The sequence below is a fragment of the Pelobates fuscus genome, chromosome 1, assembly GCF_036172605.1.
Source record: "Pelobates fuscus isolate aPelFus1 chromosome 1, aPelFus1.pri, whole genome shotgun sequence".
Lineage (NCBI taxonomy): Eukaryota > Metazoa > Chordata > Amphibia > Anura > Pelobatidae > Pelobates > Pelobates fuscus.
In genome coordinates, this window is record NC_086317.1 from 469,331,188 (window position 1) to 469,349,325 (window position 18,138).

Sequence of the window (18,138 nt, forward strand, 5' to 3'; positions counted from 1 at the left end):
TTTTAACACCTGAATGGGGATGATCTGAAGGGCAAACTTCTGAGTTTCTCTAAGCTTTTGCCTGTTCTCATATTCTCTGTTTTTGTTGCAAACCATTTTGAATACCCTGGGCTGTCTACTTTTGCAAATGGTATGCCATGATGGGGGTAATGCTCATTCCTAGGCTGCCATACAGTCTCAAAAAATAAATAAATTAATTCAGTAATGTCCTGCTGAAATGGGATGGCTGGAAAGTCAACCTACCAATCAACCTGTTAATGCCAGTGCAAGTTTGGGAACAGAACAGCTTTACATTGCTTCTGTTATGTTTTGATTTTAAAGCCTCCAATGTAAGAATTAAAGGTTACTTGTCAACAGATTAGCAACATTTTTTATTTGAACTATGGTTTGTGACTCCATAATGCTCAGGAGACTTGGAGCTTTGTTTCGATCTGAATTGCAGTTCAATCAAATTTGAGCCAATCGGGTGTTTGGGTTAGTTCCCGATCTCAGAGCCCAAATCAAACAAAATGAGACAAATGCAGAACATGTTCATTTTGAATTGTGATTCTGAATTCAGCATGTGGTGCTGAAAGCAAAAGATAATTAAGGGGAAAAAGTGAATTTTCCCCCTACTCCTCCATGTATTGGTTACTTTTCTTGCTTGATCTGTGAACCAAATGGTTATAATATTAACTATATATTTTGCAGTAAGCTAGTCTATTTTTTTCTCCTTTTTGGTTTCTTCTTCTTCTTCTTCTATAAAAAAAGCAACAAAAAAAAAAGTTGGAAGGAGTTCATAAATTAAAAACTATATTTTTGGATTGATGACTGTTTCTTTAAATACAATAGACCGAGTGCAGCAAATTAAATTTTCTGTACACGTTTCTGAATATCCACACCAATAGTCATGCCTTTCCTATCATCCTAAGGACTGTTCTAGATATTCGTAAGAAAAATGTAAAACCATATGTTAACATTATATCTGCAGCCACAGACACTCGCTCTGCATATGTGAGGAATATAAAATGTGAATGAATGCCCTTAAAAAGGGGGAACATTCTCTCCCATATAAATATAATTTAGCAGTCAACGTTTTCTAAAAGCACCTCTAGTTAGGCAAAAAAAAAGTCTGGTTAACATTGTGAGAGAATAATTGTCTGGGGAAAAAAACAGTACATCATTGGATGTCCTCTGAATGTAACTACGCAGGAAAAATGGAATTCTTTACAAACTGCATTCTGAATGAAGAATTTAAATTATTAAGGCCAGGGGCTCATTAATAATGGTAGAATGTTCAAAATAGGGGCAGGACAACCTGTTGCATTCCTGCTTAGGAAGAATAAAACTGCGTGAAGATTGTTTGTGTTCCAAAAATCTGATTTACCAGTGTGTTTACTGCCCCAGGTCGCCTCCAATAAATAAATATTCAATCCCTCCCACTGTCAAAGCAATGGCAACTCAAAGCAGCAAAATAAAATAAACAAGGGTCATGTGCCATCACCTGCCCTCTAGTGGGCTATATGTTTACTACAAATCATTCTTCCTTTCCTGGTCTATAAAAAACACATTAGCAGCCTTATCAGAGGGCCTTGTTTGCTCTTAATATAGACAGACTGATAACCACTGTGCAAATAGAATACACATCACAGTAGAAACAATAGACTTTCTAGAATCTAGAAGAATTCATTCTTTGTCGTAACATATGCTCTTATTCTAATGATTTGTACTATTTAGAGCATGTTAAAAATGCCCAAGGTGCAGAGGAATTTAAATGCTTTATCCATACCTCTGTCTATTCACTTCCTGCTAACATGGCTAAGATTTGCTCATAAGTTACAGTTCTAGGGCAGATCGGTCACCTAAAATGTGAATCTTTTTTCAAACACAGGAATTCCAGATGCTCAGACTCCAATTCCCACAAATATATTTGCTATAAAAAAAAAAAAAATACAAAAAAAACCACTAAACCGGAACTGCGAGAACTCCAAATTTCAGCATTTGATTAACAAGAACAGCATTCTCTGATTGGCTGTTTTAGCTAAGAAGCATGCTTAGGTTATGGTGGAAGGATTGCCCTTCCAATCTGAGTATTCTGCACCTGTGTTAGAACAGAATAGAATAGATCCAATTAAGATATTCTAACCTAACCAGGAGATTCTGTATAGTCCCACGCAGGACGTATCCAAGAGATGAAATACAATATTCATATTCTCATTGTTTCGTTTGAGGACCACTGAAAGGCTATTACAGATTTATTCGACAAGTGAGAATATGTGTGAATTCAAAATGAACTATCGAATTTTTGCCAAAAATTACCAAACTAATCTACATTTTGCCATTTTAAATGTAAAAAGTAATTCAAATACACTCGTTACGTGGTGGCATTTGCAATCAAACAAATTAGATTACATTTAAAGGGACACTATAGTCACCCAGACCACTTCAGCTCAATGAAGTGGTCTGGTTGCCAGGTCCCTCAGGTTTTAACTCTTCAGATTTAAGCATAGCAGTTTCAGAGAAACTGCTATATTTACATAGCAGGGTTAAGCCAACCTCTAGTGGCTGTCTTCCTGACAGCCGCTAGAGAAATGCTTCCCTGTGGACTGTTGGAATGCTGCGCATGCACATTCTGCACCACTCGGGAACTGACGTCGGCGGGGGAGGAGAGGTCACCAGCGCTAAGGAAGCCCGGCGCTGGATAAAGGTAAGCTGCCGAAGAGGTTTTAACCCCTTCAGCCCCACAGGAGGGAGAACCTGAGGGTGTGAAAACCGCTTTGTTTTCCTGACACTATAGTGATCCTTTAATGATTAGGGTGGTCACCCAGGTAATGAGATATTACACTAAAAGAGAATGGGAATTGTCCTGTCTTAATTATGACCCGATGGGTAAGTTACTCTATTGTAAAAGGAACAGCACTAGAATAGGGGAGGGGGGAGGGGCATATATCTAGTTTAAAATTTGTGGCATACTATATTTAATGTCATCTTCAGTTTTTCTGCACCCCAAGCATGACTTTGGAATATGCGCCATCTTTTCTACTGCTGGAATGAACGTTATTAAAAAAACTTTAATATTCCTGCCAGAAAATAACTTTTACATTTGGCAGTCTTCTCAAAACGGCCATTTCTGAGAACAACTCGTGAAATTTACTATGAAGAAAAGCCCATCACATTAAGATCACTTTAGGAATACAATTCAAATAGTGTCACAATGTAACTGGCACTTTTCAGAATATCCATATTGCAGAAGTAATGCTCAGTGGTAACATTACCCCAGAGTGTTGTGAATGCCCAGCAGTGGGGTAAGTGACTGTGCTCTTGGAGCAGATTGCAGCCCAAGATCAGGCACATTGGCTGCACTCACTGGGCAAAAAAAGAGGGGAAGTTAGAGGTCATTTCTGCTAAATTTCTATAAAGAGAAAAAGAAAAAACCCTGCTGAACTGTAATATGTTTGCCAACATTCTGAATTTTTTTTTTTTTTTTTAATCTTCAAGTGGTTTTGCTAATTATTTTCAATTTTCACAATATCTTGCTTAAAGAAACAACAACAAAATACATCCACCAGTGTATAGCAAGGTTTCTCTAGAATCACCCTTATATAGAGTAGCCAGATCGCTAGGTTTGTTTGGGGAACAATAATACAATCTGCATTCTGTTTCGCCCCTGGCTATATGCTTCAGGTGTGAAAGCAACTCAATCAGAAAAATACAAATATAATGCAAAGTATTGAGTGCATTTAGGAACCAAAGAAATTCTCCAATCCTCTTTATTTTTGCCCAAAATATTTTGCAATTTGATTAATGGGGAGACTGAGGTAAACTGGGCGCAAAATAAAGAAACAATCAAATAAATCTACTTTATTTATGGAGATTGGATACAATCAAAAGGGTCTCAAACACTCTGATCCCTGGGGATACATCATGAGGACCAATTGGAGCCTTCCTGGAGGCAATGAGAGGTCTCCCAACACTGCACTTGTACACTAGAGATCAATGATGTCCACTAGTCTATAGAGTGTTTATGTGATACATAGAATGCTACAAATATATAATCTGAAAAAAACAAAAGTAACTCAAAAGGACATGATAAACATAGGCTGTGCAGGCTCAGTGTTTACATTTTAAATTACAGTATAGCAAAGTGCTGGAATTAAATACCTCTGCACCCCACTCACACCATCAGATTCTAGAAACCCCTTCAAATAACCTAGGATCTCACTGCAGACATTCAGCAAATTGCATACTTTTTCCAAAACCAGTTATGGGATATCCAAGACTTGGCACAGAGAGTGCCCCCCGACCCTAAAAGTTTACTATTCCAAAGTTAGTGCAATAAGTTGTATCCTCTACAAGCAGGGAGAGGGATGCAGTTATAATGCATTACTGTGTGTAAAGAAATAAAACGTTGGAGTGTTTTACTCCACACAATACTTGCCCACAGAGCTGATAATCTACCAACACAATAACAATCTTTTATAATGACAATACTATCCCTTTACAATCCAGAAACACCAGTCTTACAAGACACTGCAATAATATTTAACTTCCCAGATCAGCTACAGTCACTTGCTGCCTTCTCTTTAGCATAGTTACATACAGGAAACATGTCTCGTGTATTGAAACAAAGTTTTACAAACAAGACTTACTGCTGCTCCAGGCTGTGTGTGCTTCTCCCCCCCTGTAAAGCAGGGCTCTCTCAGAACACCTTGTACTAAAAGGCTTGTGATGACTTAATTGGCTGTGTTGATTTAAGCAGTGACCCCTTTCCAGGATCATATGAGGATCCCAGCTCTGTGCTGAGCCTTGCAGTGAGCTTGTTCTGCAGGGAGGCAAGGTGGAGTTAGTGGCTGGCTAGAAGTTTGTACCAATTAGAAGCCCCTCCCTGGGCTGTGAGTGAGCACACACTTCACCTTCAGCTCCAGCCCCTGCCCTACCCTGACTACCCTGAGGCAGCCAAGTGATAGATTCATGCAGTGTTGCAAAAGTATTACCCTGGAGGGGTAACTAGTGGAGAATGCCAAAAAAACAAAAAAGCTATTTACAGTAGGGAGCTGGAGATAGCTTGTCAGGGCTGTTCTGCTTGCTGGTTCAGTTTAAGGTAGATCTGTATGCTAGTGGTAGTTTTATTAAAGACATGTTTACCTGCATGTGTTTGTAAGGACAATAAAGTGTCAAAGCAGGAAGAGAGGCAAGAGGCTATGGCGAGCATTTTGTGTTAGTATTTATTCACTACTTTGGGAATTGTGATGAATTTAAAAAAATGAATTTACCCAAAGTGGAAAAATAGCTGACGGGAAGGTTAGTCAATAAACTCCAAATTGTAGCAAAATTCTCAAACTCCGCTATAATTACAGTTTGAGTATTTTAAACTTTATTTTGCAATCCAAGTTTAAATTGGATTAGGTCAGGGACTACCCATGTATTCTAAAGATTTTATTTTCAAGTTCTGCTGTTTTGGTCCAAAAACCGGTTTGTTTAGCTGAATACTACTGTATGCTTCGACCTTATTGATATTGCTGTTCAGACCTGCATGTCCATTATGCTTGATGTACCATTCACGCATGTCCTTCCTCATTTCTGCTGTACTCAATAAACTGAGCCATTTTACACCAAAAAGAGGGAGGGTCACGCGTTAAAGTCCCTATTCTGCCTTATGATATCTTTTGCCTGGGTTGGAATTTCAAACACAGTCTTTTATTTTAATCTTAAAAAAAATAGTAAAATTATTTTTGAGGGAGGGTGACAGGGTCTCTTTAATCTCAGATGAAGAGTCTGCCTGATCGTCACATTGTCCTTTGCTGTAGTAAGGGAGCGTGTGATTTGGTGTAGACCAATGCACAGCTGCCACAGGGTACCTATACCGCACTCAGATTCATGCAAATTATGCCGCACTTACCATCTGCCTTTGCCATGCCATCCTATGTAACGGAGAGCCTGAAGCTGTCAGTCAGAGTCGTCAGAATTACATTGACATTCTAATCTGTCTAATCTGGGTAATATTGGGGTCCCTGGGGCAACTGGCTACGGCCAATATCAATTTGTTGGGTAAACTGCAAACCTCGGGGATCTGAAGCTTCAAACAGTAATTAAGAAGGGTTGGAATCTGGATCATCCATGCTTCTAGGTTTGGGAACATTGGCTGCCAGATTGGTAACCTTAAACAGTTAAGGTTACCAATTTCAAAAGACAAAACAGAAGGTCCACATATTAGCATAATTTTCCAAGGTAGTTACATAGTTACATAGGCTGAAATAAGATATGTCCATCAATCAGGGCCGGACTGGGTAAAAAATTAGGCCCAGGCATTTTTCAACCAGAGCGGCCCCCTAAGAAGGGGGCGGAGCCAGAGAGGGTGTGTTTTGTCATCACTAAGGACAAGCACGCCCCCTCTCAAAGTGAGCATGTTGGTTCAATGTGCCAAGCCCCGCTGAAGAGCTCTGGCATTAGAAAAAGGCCCTGTATTTGTTCTGCGCAGTGCAAGCACATTTAATAACATGCTTGCACTGTGTTTGCTTTTAAATTATAATGGGATCATGGGTATGTCAGGTATTGTGCACTTTTCTCTGGCCATCATATATAGGGCACTAATTATATACCTTCCAAACAAAACCCTCAAATCTTCCATATTGCTTCATACCTCCCAACACTGGAGCAGCAAAATCTGGATGGGATGGGTGGAGCCATGAAGCCCACTGCCCACTGATAAGAGCCCATATGTGGGACACCAAGGAAGTAAAGAGGGGCAGGACCGCAAAACAGGACTGTCCACTGAAAGCGGGAATGTTGGGAGGTCTATTGTTTCTTCTAATATTCCTCTTATGTAGGAACAGAGAATATTTGGAATATTTTTACTGTATCACAGAGCTCCACAGCAATAAAATTCCCAGTCATGTATGTGTCGTGTGATAAAACTACCTATTAGTTTTCCAAAAGTAATTTTTTTGCATTCAGTAGATAAATCTACCGAACAACCGACAACCCCCTGACTCATTAAGTTCAAAGAAAACCACAGGATTAGGTTCTCTCCCAGTATGGCTGCCATTCATTAAACCGAACAACACATGCTGGAGAAAACAGCAGCCATCTTGTTGCACGAAAAGAGGCAGCGGGACTTGGTTGTCGAGTGTCGCAAACACTGGTCAACTTCACGAACGCCTGCTTTTTTTCTAAGAAAAGTCCGGAGAGTGCTGTTCGGTAAGTTTGTTCACACGAACAAGGTGAACAAACGCTACCTATGAGCCAGGGGAACCGTTTGTTTTTTTGGGGGGTTTGGAACTCCCGAAATTGACCAACCGCTGCCACTGAAACTATGGGAATGTTTTGGGCAAATGCCTCATGAGCAAGGTTATCTTGTTTATCTGACATCTCCGCTCTCTGACCTCGGCTTGTTGCTTGACTACTTTCCTACTTGCTCTTTCTGCCATTTTGCCTTTTTGCCTTTTTATAGGCTTCCTGTTACTCCTGACCACTCTAAAGGCTGGTAATACAGATTTTCCTATTTCTCCTGATTTGGGGAATTTTTTTAGGATTCTAGCTCTGCGTGTTAGGTATCTTTGATTACTATAACAATGTTTTAAAACTCCAGCACATATAACTAGAAAACTAGAAATAAAAAAGTGCGCTGTGTCTTTAAGACAATAGATCATTTAAGCTGTTTTCCTGGCACTATAGGTATAATAGGTCAGGGTTCGCCTACACACTCAGCCCATGGGGAAAATCTGTTGCTGGAGGTCCTCATGCAGAGTGTGAGGACGTCCAGCGTCAGATAACGGATCAAAGGTAGACAGTGGTAGACAGCCACTGAGGGCAGAGCTGCAATGTAAACATTCTCCGGAACAGCAGAACTAAGTGCAATAGGGACACTGCACCCAGACCACTTCAATGAGCTGAAGTGGTTTGGGTGCCTACAGTGTCCCTTTAATAGTGCAATTTGATTTTCAAACATCTTCATTTATAAAAAAAATAAGTGCATACAATACCTATTAAATGCATTATAATAATAGTGCTAATGCAATGCTGGCAAATAATACAACAATGTGCTATAATTAACTGTGCAAAAACAGGGTAAATTGCAAAGTGCAAAAATCCACTTACATTAGTGTATATCCACATACAATGCATTAGGCAGGTAGGTAGCTTTCATTTAGCATCACATGTAAAAAAAAAAAAAAAGAAACACACTAGGACAATATTGCCAGTTCACCTAAAGTCATAAATAAAGGAAGGAGAAGCACTCACAGACACAGAGCAGTACAGTCTAATCTAATTATATTCGATCCAAATAATATGCCAAGAACTGTGGTAAAGGCACTAACAGTAGTACTTTATTCTAGTCTGCAGGTGCTGACTTTGCCCCTGATCTGCCTCCTTGGCTGACATCATCAGAAGTGACAATCTCAGCCAATTACAATGCTTTCCCATAGGAAAGCATTGGATTGGCTGAGATTGTCAATTCTGATGATCTCAGTCAAGGAGGCAGGCCGGGGGGCAGAGCCACACAATGCCCTGGTAAAATCAGCATTTGTTCATAGAGATGTATCGAATCAATGCATCTCTATGAAAGAAGTTCAGTGTCTCCATGCAGAGGGTGGAGACACTGAATGTCCTCTAGTAGCGGAGTGTTCCCGAGAGGTGTCCCTAGGCCAGTGGCGTACATACTGGGGCCAGCCTCTTCTCCTAGGGGGGCCCAGGAGCTGGCCACCTCAGGGCCCCCCGAGGCTGGCCCTGCTGTCACCCGGCTGGCTGGTCCTGCGGGTGCGTGAGGGAGCACTCTCCCCTGTGGGCTCCCTCTTCAGCTCCCTCGCGCACCGCACTGATACCGGAGCCGGAAGATGACGTCATCTTCCGGCGCCGGCATCAGTACGCGGCGCGCGAGGGAGCTGAAGAGGGAGCACACAGGGGAGAGTGCTCCCTCGTGCGCCGGCCAGCCTGCCTGCCCACCCAGTGACTGGCCACCCAGGAGCCCAGCAGCACCACTGGACCCCAGGGAATCCCCCAGCTCTCCCAAAGGTAAGGAGGCTGGGGGGATTAAATTAAAAAAAAACATGGGTGTGTGCGTGTTAGTGTATGTGTTAGTGTTAGTGTGTGTGTTAGTGTTAGTGTGTGTGTTAGTGTGTGTCTGCTAGTGTGTCTGTTATTGAGTGTGTGTCTGCTAGTGAGTGTCAGTGAGTGTGTCTGTTATTGAGTGTGTGTGTCTGCTAGTGAGTGTCAGTGTGTTACTGTGTGTGTCTGTTACTGAGTGTGTTTGTGTGTGTCTGTTAGTGAGTGTTTGTCAGTGAGAGTGTATGTTTTGTAAGTGTGTGTATGTATGTCTGTCGCTGAGTGTGTCACTGTCAGTAAATGTGTGTGTCTGTTAGCTAGTGTGTATGCGTCTGTTCGTGACAGTGTGTGTGTGTGTCTTCAGCACTTACCTTTCTCCAGCGCCGGACTCCCTTGGCGCTAGGGATCCCTCCGCCTCTCAGCTCCGAATGCGTATGCGCGGCAAAAGCCGCGCGCGCATTCAAACCGAGCATAGGAAAGCATTACTCAATGCTTTCCTATGGACGTTCAGTGTCTTCTCACTGTGATTTTTCACAGTGAGGATCACAGAAGGTCCTCTAGTGGCTGTCAATGAGACAGCCACTAGAGGCTGAATTAACCCTCAGTGAAACATAGCAGTTTCTCTGAAACTGCTATGTTTTCAGCTGCAGGGTTAAAACTAGAGGGACCTGGCACCCAGACCACTTAATTGAGCTGATGTGATCTGGGTGTCGGTAGTGGTCCTTTACGTGTGTGTATCTGCATGCACTGGCGTACATACCGCGGTCGCAGGGGTCACAGCCCTGCAACCCCTGCGACCAGGTGCCCGCCGACATGTGTTGCGGCCCCCGACCTGCGCAGAGTAAGTGGGGGGGGGCCCACGGATCAATTTTCGCACTGGGGCCCCATGGTTCATGTGTACGCCACTGCCCTAGGCTTTAATGTAAACACTGCATTTTCTCTGAAAAGACAGTATTTACTGCGAAAAGCCTACAGGGAATAATTAACTTGTAGTTCTTCTGGTTACTGTACTGTCCCTTTAAGGTCCAAGACAAAAGTGATATCCTCAACCAACTATACCTTCTAAGACAAGAGTGTAATTTTTTTCCATCTGTAATGTTGGGAAGTATTACATTATCCCCATCTCTACTGGGCACTTATATCACACACCTGTGCTGGTCTTTACTTTCTCACAGTTACTGTGGACTGATCATATATAGGTATAGTACCTGGTAAAATATAGGGTTATTTAAAGAATAATATCTGTACACTAAACATGCAGAAATATTTATATTATATATGTTCACTGCACAACACATGCTAACTTATTTATACTTAGAAAAATCAACAAAATATATTATTTAGTTAGTTGCCCAAACCTTGTCATAAAAAATTTACCTACTCTATTTCCATACAGTGATATCATTATTTAAGAACCTCTGCTGAGTCAACCTCCACTTACTTACAGATAACTCAGCCTGGAGAAAAATCTGGTGATTTACTGATTAAAAAAAACCAAGCGATAGAATGTCTCCCTTCATTACATAACAACGAGAGAGAAACAGTGAGCCACCTAAAGTAAATATGACCAGTTTAAATGTTGGTGAATCAAACGTGCCGAGGTACTAATGACATGGGAAATGTAACATTGCCGCAAAGACAAGTGGTGTTGGCAGAACGTTTGCAGACTCAGTGCTTCTGCTATATTGTATCTGCAGATATTCAATTTCATGAAATGTGTGTGATCTGCTGAACTTCATTTATTGTGTGCAGTGATTAGAGGGTCACTTTTGGGCGGGCAGGGTCCGATCAGTCGCACATCAATTGAGTTCTATGTACTTTTTGAAAACTATTTGATTGAATTTACTGGCACTGCAACCATTGGTGTTTGCCTTCCTTCTTGCCTGCTCAACGAGCAAGTGTTGTGATGGAGACATTCCTGATTATTTTTGGGCAGATTTCTTCTGCTTGGTGCTTGATGCTTGTTTGACTTGCTATGCCTGAACCTTGCACCTTGTTTTCTAGCCTGCACCACAATTACTCTTGCTGGGAAGATACAATCTGGGCAGACCACTTGAGGACCTTACAAACTTACTTCGAGCTTTTGATCATTTATGTAAGAAGTTGGAGAGTAGGCTGAGACATTTAATCCAGGCCTTCACTAAGTCGATGCAAGTGCCCCTATAGCCTTTCAGAAAACTATGAAGAGACCCTTGGTTCTGTCTGGTCGCTGGCTCATTACTTGTTGGTTCTGGAAAAGATTTGCTGACTATCGACAAGCAGCTAGGGACATCACTCCACTGCACCGCTTCCACCCCACAAGGATACATAAGGGAAAGCTGCAGAGATCCACAGGTCAATCACATGTCATGCAACATTTCTATCTACAACTTCCATTTGGATCCACAACTGGGATAGACCCTGACGCCTGTGGACTGGGAAACACAATGTTTCTTCCTGCAAGTATGTCTGGAGTAAGGTTGGTGATCCCTCCCGGTTCTTTACAGTCTTGGGCCTGGTGGCTATAAGAAGATTATTCCCCCATACTTATTCCTTGCCACAGCATTTGTTATTATTTCGACAAGTCGACTACCTTTTTCTGACGTTCTAACTCATGGAACAGATCTGAGCAAGTTATTTAGCATTTTATTATTTTCACTGCCTCATTGTATCCTCTAAATCCTCATGCCCAAGGTTTTATAACTGCAAGTTTAACATTTTCATATAAAAAAAAAAAATCTAATCTACGGAACAAAGTAAGATGACAAATACTTTTATGGTGGTTTGTATGATTGAAAAATTTACCATTTAGTTATATTCGACTCCCATGCCAGATGTTTGTACCTCACCACAATGTTACAATAAACCTTTTATTCAGTGTTCCAGTCAAATAACATGACTCATGTTGATGAGAACATGCACTTACTTTTCTGAAGCACAGCAATTCTACAAGAGATAAATCTCCATAGAGCATAATGAAATCTAACGCCCCATCCACTTCAGATCGCCCATCGGTGACTACACCCTATGTCAATCGTGGCTGACTCTGCAGCTAGCGTGAACTATACAACAACATTATTTAGCGAGTGTAAATTCAACCCTGGTGATTATGCTATGGCTTACAGAGGCGAGTAACTTTTAAGGCCTGGCTAATAGCATTGGACTCCAAATAGTATGCCCTGTTAAGCCTACTGGATCACCTGGATTTGCACTTTGCATTGAAGTAATGCATATGCTAAATGTTAGGCTCATCGACAGGGATCTCCGTTCCTTTTGTCTAATTATATTTCCACCTGTCTTCAACCCTTACTTGATGTTAATTCACCCATTGTACAGCTCTGCAGAAATGTCCCTTTACGAATAAACGTTAATTCAAAAGTGTTATTTGGCTTTGGTGTGTAGCGCTCCAGCACGTTGCTTACTGATTAGTTAGAAGCACTAGAGAGTAATGGTAATTAATTATTGGATGGTGGTAATGGGTGAGGCTTCAAGAGGATATTCAAGTTGTTGTATTTTTAAAGTCCTTTTTGTTCCATTAAGCAAAACTAGCCAAGTTGGAAAATTCAGTTATGGTCCTTTTCATTACACGCTAATAACAGAATTTATTTAATTTTTTTTCTATGAAACAAAAATCAGGAAACATCTGTCTGAGGTTATTGTTACGGTTTAGCTTGGGAATCCGTAGATTCCTTGCTGAGCTGGTGGTCACTTTGTGTCTATTCCAAAACATTGCTACTATTGTACTTAGTTCCTAATTACTTGAATAATCTAATGACCCCACTAATTCTTTCTCTATTAATTACACTTCCTTATATTTCTCTGTGAATCAGGGATTTATTGAGCACCTGTTACTGATAACAGGGAAGTTCCTTTAATGGTTAAGGGTATATTTTGATTTAAAAATAACCGCGACGATCCTCTGTCATAAAGGTCCAGCAAAGGGTGGAAACCATATGAATGGGCCAATAGTGAAGATTCTGGTGTTACAATGTACACAACTGATTTCCAGAGCCGATGAATAACTTGTCACAGAAAAATACATGCATTCTTAATATAAACACAAACAAGATGACCCACCTGCTTTCAATATTCAAGGAACACTATAGTCACCTAAATTACTTTAGCTAAATAAAGCAGTTTTTGTGTATAGATCATTCCCTTGCAATTTCACTGCTCAATTCACTATCATTTAGGAGTTAAATCACTTTGTTTCTGTTTATGCAGCCCCAGCCACACCTCCCCTGGCTATGATTGACAGAGCCTGCATGAAAAAAAAAACTGGTTTCACTTTCAAACAGATGTAATTTACCTTAAATAATTGTATCTCAATCTCTAAATTGAACTTTAATCACATACAGGAGGCTCTTGCAGGGTCTAGCAAGCTATTAACATAGCAGGGGATAAGAAAATCTTAATTAAACAGAACTTGCAATAAAGAAAGCCTAAATAGGGCTCTCTTTACAGGAAGTGTTTATTGAAGGCTGTGCAAGTCACATGCAGGGAGGTGTGACTAGGGTTCATAAACAAAGGGATTTAACTCCTAAATGGCAGAGGATTGAGCAGTGAGGCTGCAGGGGCATGTTCTATACACCAAAACTGCTTCATTAAGCCAAAGTTGTTCAGGTGACTATAGTGTCCCTTTAAATTATATTAACTGGTAATGAGATATGAGCATCACTCTGGTGGAATAAAGGTTTAATCATGTTTTTTGCAGGTCTGTTTTACAATTTCTCCTTGACTCTAGGGTTAGTTTCAACATCAACACAGTCCCAGATCCACTATATTTCTTGAGGGCTTAAACCTAAATAACCACATCCTGGACATATGTTGGCTACCAAACTAAAAAGAAGGGCAGAATCATATCACAGTTTGTGAGATAAATGCCCCCTGGATATGTAACAATATCCTAAGTAAGTAGTAAGTGGCTACAGTGATAGAAAGCAACTGTAACAAAACAGGAAAAGTAACACAAATGACTAATAAGATAACAATAAAACCAAAGCCTTATAAGGCTATTCCTCTACTTCACTGTACAGCCAGGAAATTAGAAGAACATGCACACAGCTGGCTTTATTATAAAATTGGCCAATACGAGCATTATTCAATAGAGGGTAAATCCGAAGTAGTGAGAAGTTAGATTCCTTGTCTATAGAGGGTCAATGCCCCTATTGCTTAATAAATTGTGAAAGCTCAGATAGAGTGGGGTTCCAATAATTGTTCCAATAAACTGTGAGATGATTCTGCTCTTCTTTTTGCTTTCTGCATACAATAGAGGTTAAGCACCGAGACACCCTTGGAGTGTCTCACTGGTGTAATGGATACACACAGTTACATGCACTTTGTACATGTGTGCTGGTGCGTTCCCAGCCACAGGATCTTTTTTATTGCTTTGTGGCTACCAAATTAAAAGACGTTCTGAGAAATTCTGAGTTCAAAGAACCATAAAATATTAGAAGGTCACGGGCTGCGCAGAGAGACTGAGAGGGGCATACCTATGGATCAGTGAAGAGATATAAGAGGGGCTAGAATTGGTCAATGCTTTAAATGTATGGGTTAGCACTTTGAATTGACTCCTATAGGATAGCCTTATGCCTATCCCACGCAGGCTTAAACTCCTTTACTGTGTTAACCTCTACCACTTCAGATGGAAGGCTCTTCCATGCATCCACTACCCTCTCAGTAAAGTAATACTTCCTGGTATTATTTTTAAGGAAAATACAGGAAGCCAATGTAAGGACTGACAGAGTGGTGAGGTGTGAGAGGACCTGTCTGGCGGCAGCATTCATTACAGACTGTAGCGGGGCGATATGGCTTTTGGGAAGACCAATTAGGATAATAATTCCATGTGAATGTATATTTCCCATGTTGTGTGTCTTCAGAGGAAATCACACAAACACATTGCTTAGATTAATGGCATAGAAGGGTTATGGGAAATATGCGCACTCATTAGCAAAATGTTTATTTCTCTAGAAACTGATTTTTTTTTCCCCCAAGGAAAATACATCGAAATTCCTTTCATATTTTTACCGTGCACTGGAACACAAAACATAATGTTACAGAGTTAAATATTTAAATGTATACATTACAAATGGTTAAAGGTACACTGCAATGTTAAAAATAAATATATTTATTGTCTATTCTCTTTGCAAATACCTGTTCTTTCTCTTTATTTCCATGTTTTGACACGGTTCTTAACTCACAAATCTTTCGGTAAACAGCAGAGTGTGCTAAGAAACTGACTGACGAATATAGTACATAAAGCATTGCAGGCTCCTCAGCTGCTGTTGGCCACTGACTCCCATCAGATGGCTAACAGTCTATGCAGTTGTAGACAGTAAGTTTGTTTGCGCAGGGCCGTAACACCTACGGACTTTGGTGGGTAATCTGCTTCTGTACGCTGTCGTACTATGACCGTTCCTTATATATGATTTCCCACAGAGAGTCTGATATGTCTGAGAGTCTGATATGGGGGAGGAAGGTTAATCCATTGCAATGGAGCTGTCCGCAAGACGTCCTGTAAGCACGAGTTAGCAGTATGGATAGTTGCCCAGTCGCTAGTTTTAAAGTTTAGTAGATATCCCCCCACCTGCCGCTTGGCATTTGGAGATTAAAAACTTCCCTTTTAGTAATATGGGGTTCTTACTGACCGCCATAGAATTTGGTATTTTCTTTTCTTAAATGTGGCAGCTAGCTAACAAGCACTGGCCAGCCACCACATGGTTAACCCTTTAGCACCAGATTTTTTTTACTATTTGCCAACTGCCAACGGCCAAATAGTACTTGAAATTATCATTAATCTGTTGCAGAATTCTTCAGACTAATGCCCTATTTGGCATTAGTAAATATGAGTATTGCCATTATAGTCAGAATGTGACCATTTTCAACTGATTTTGTCCATCCAGATAAAAGCCATTGTTTATAGAATATCCCTGTAAAAAAAAAAAAAACTACATCTACCAGCCTATGGCGTTGGGAAAGTAAAAGAGTAAAGGCAAGGGTAACCTCTTATTCATTTATCTTACCCTACACCCCACTGTACATGGGGTGCGGAGATAAGGCAGTCATTGCAGTGCCACCTAGTCTATAAGGAACCCCTGACGATGTTTTGTTGAACATTAGGTGGGGTGAGGAGTATGCCTTTTAGAGGGGCCAATTTTTAATAAGGATTGGCTAGTACGGCATTGGGGCTACGATAAAAGAGACAGACAATCCTGATTGACTCTTTACTTACCCTGTGGGACGCTGCTTGTGTTTTTACCCAATAACTGTTGGTCACACGTGCACCCAATATTTTTCAGTTGATTAATATTGAAAATATGGGGGGTGATAAATAGACAAATTATTGCATTTAGTCAATAGCAGAACAGTTATGTTCATTTTTGCATTCAAACCAGCGAATATGCATTTCACAATATAACTATGCAGTTGCAAGAGCGAAGAGCTGTGTTCATGATAACATTGAATTTCAAATGAGTTGATGTTGTTCCCGGTGATTTTTAAGGTAGTGAGAGTGTTCTATGGTGCACACTTTATATCCACCCGAACGTTGCGTAAAAAGCTGTGCACATTCTAATAACATTGAGCACATTAAAGTATTGACTTTAGCACATGATGCACCTATTTCTTCATGCTCCCTGTTCACACGACTGGCTGAGGGTGATGGAAGATACTGACAACGTCAACTAAACTGCTTTCCATTTACAGCTGTCATTCTGATTTATAACCTCATCCTGAAACCAAACTAACAAAATGAAACTGAGTTTAAAACCGTAATTCACTTTCCCTGTAAAGTCAGTTTCTGCTATGACCCAGAGGCTGCAGAACACAAGATGCCCTTTTACATCTTTACAAGTCATATGTTTCCTTTTTATGACATTTTTAAAAATGATACATTTTAGGATTCCATTAAATATTTCTACTTTTAGTCATTTGACAGATTTTTTTTACATTTTAAATGGAAAACTGTGAATCTTGTGTCTGGAGCTCATTATGTAAGGGTGCAGAAAGAGGCTTAAAGGGTTACTCCACCCATCATGACCACTTTAGTGATTTGACGTGGTCATGGTGGTAGGAGCTTGAAACACTGCACATCCTGATGTATTGGCATTTGGCAATTGTGTGCTGGGGGCAAGTTGCACCCCCAGCACACATGCCTTATGTCAGTTCTGTGTTTAATTTATAGTGATGTCGCGAACATAAAATTTTCGGTTTGCGAACGGCGAACGCGAAACTTCTGCAAACGTTCGCTACCGGGCGAACCGGGTGAACCGCCATAGACTTCAATGGGCAGGCGAATTTTAAAACCCACAGGGACTCTTTCTGGCCACAATAGTGATGGGAAAGTTGTTTCAAGGGGACTAACACCTGGACTGTGGCATGCCGGAGGGGGATCCATGGCAAAACTCCCATGGAAAATTACACAGTTGATGCAGAGTCTGGTTTTAAGGGCATAAATCACCTAACATTCCTAAATCACAATGGATATGGATTGACACCTTGACATATGGATTGACACCTGTCCTCAGAGACCCTGATACACACTGACACAGAGCAGAATAGGGACTGTTCCCCCTACATAGGGTCACTTTGCAGATATGGATTGACACCTGTCCTCAGAGACCCTGATACACACTGACACAGAGCAGAATAGGGACTGTTCCCCCTACATAGGGTCACTTGGCAGATATGGATTGACACCTGTCCTCAGGGACCCTGATACGCACTGACACAGAGCAGAATAGGGACTGTTCCCCCTACATAGGGTCACTTGGCAGATATGGATTGACACCTATCCTAAGGATCCCTGATACACACTGACACAGAGCAGAATAGGGACTGTGTCCCCCTACATAGGGTCACTTGGCAGAAATGGATTGACACCTGTCATCAGAGACCCTGATACACACTGACACAGAGTAGAATAGGGACTGTTCCCCCTACATAGGGTCACTTGGCAGATATGGATTGACACCTGTCCTCAGAGACCCTGATACACACTGACACAGAGCAGAATAGGGACTGTTCCCCCTACATAGGGTCACTTGGCAGATATGTATTGACACCTGTCCTCAGAGACCCTGATACACACTGACACAGAGCAGAATAGGGACTGTTCCCCCTACATAAGGTCACTTGACA

General features: G+C 41.1%; 2 protein-coding genes across 9 annotated transcripts in view; both read right to left on the reverse strand.

The window, feature by feature from the left end:
- The window catches only part of SYTL2 (synaptotagmin like 2), an 84,140-nt gene extending 79,287 nt beyond the window's left edge, over positions 1–4,853 (reverse strand). For 2 of the 8 annotated variants that reach the window (XM_063431408.1, XM_063431382.1), the window contains exon 1: positions 4,629–4,853. The gene's annotated coding sequence lies outside the window, so the exon portion shown is untranslated. The remainder of the gene's footprint in view (positions 1–4,628) is intronic. The other 6 variants (XM_063431432.1, XM_063431424.1, XM_063431399.1 and 3 more) reach the window with 5 other exon arrangements.
- The window catches only part of CREBZF (CREB/ATF bZIP transcription factor), a 217,798-nt gene that overhangs the window by 112,135 nt on the left and 87,525 nt on the right, over positions 1–18,138 (reverse strand). The window lies entirely within an intron of this gene.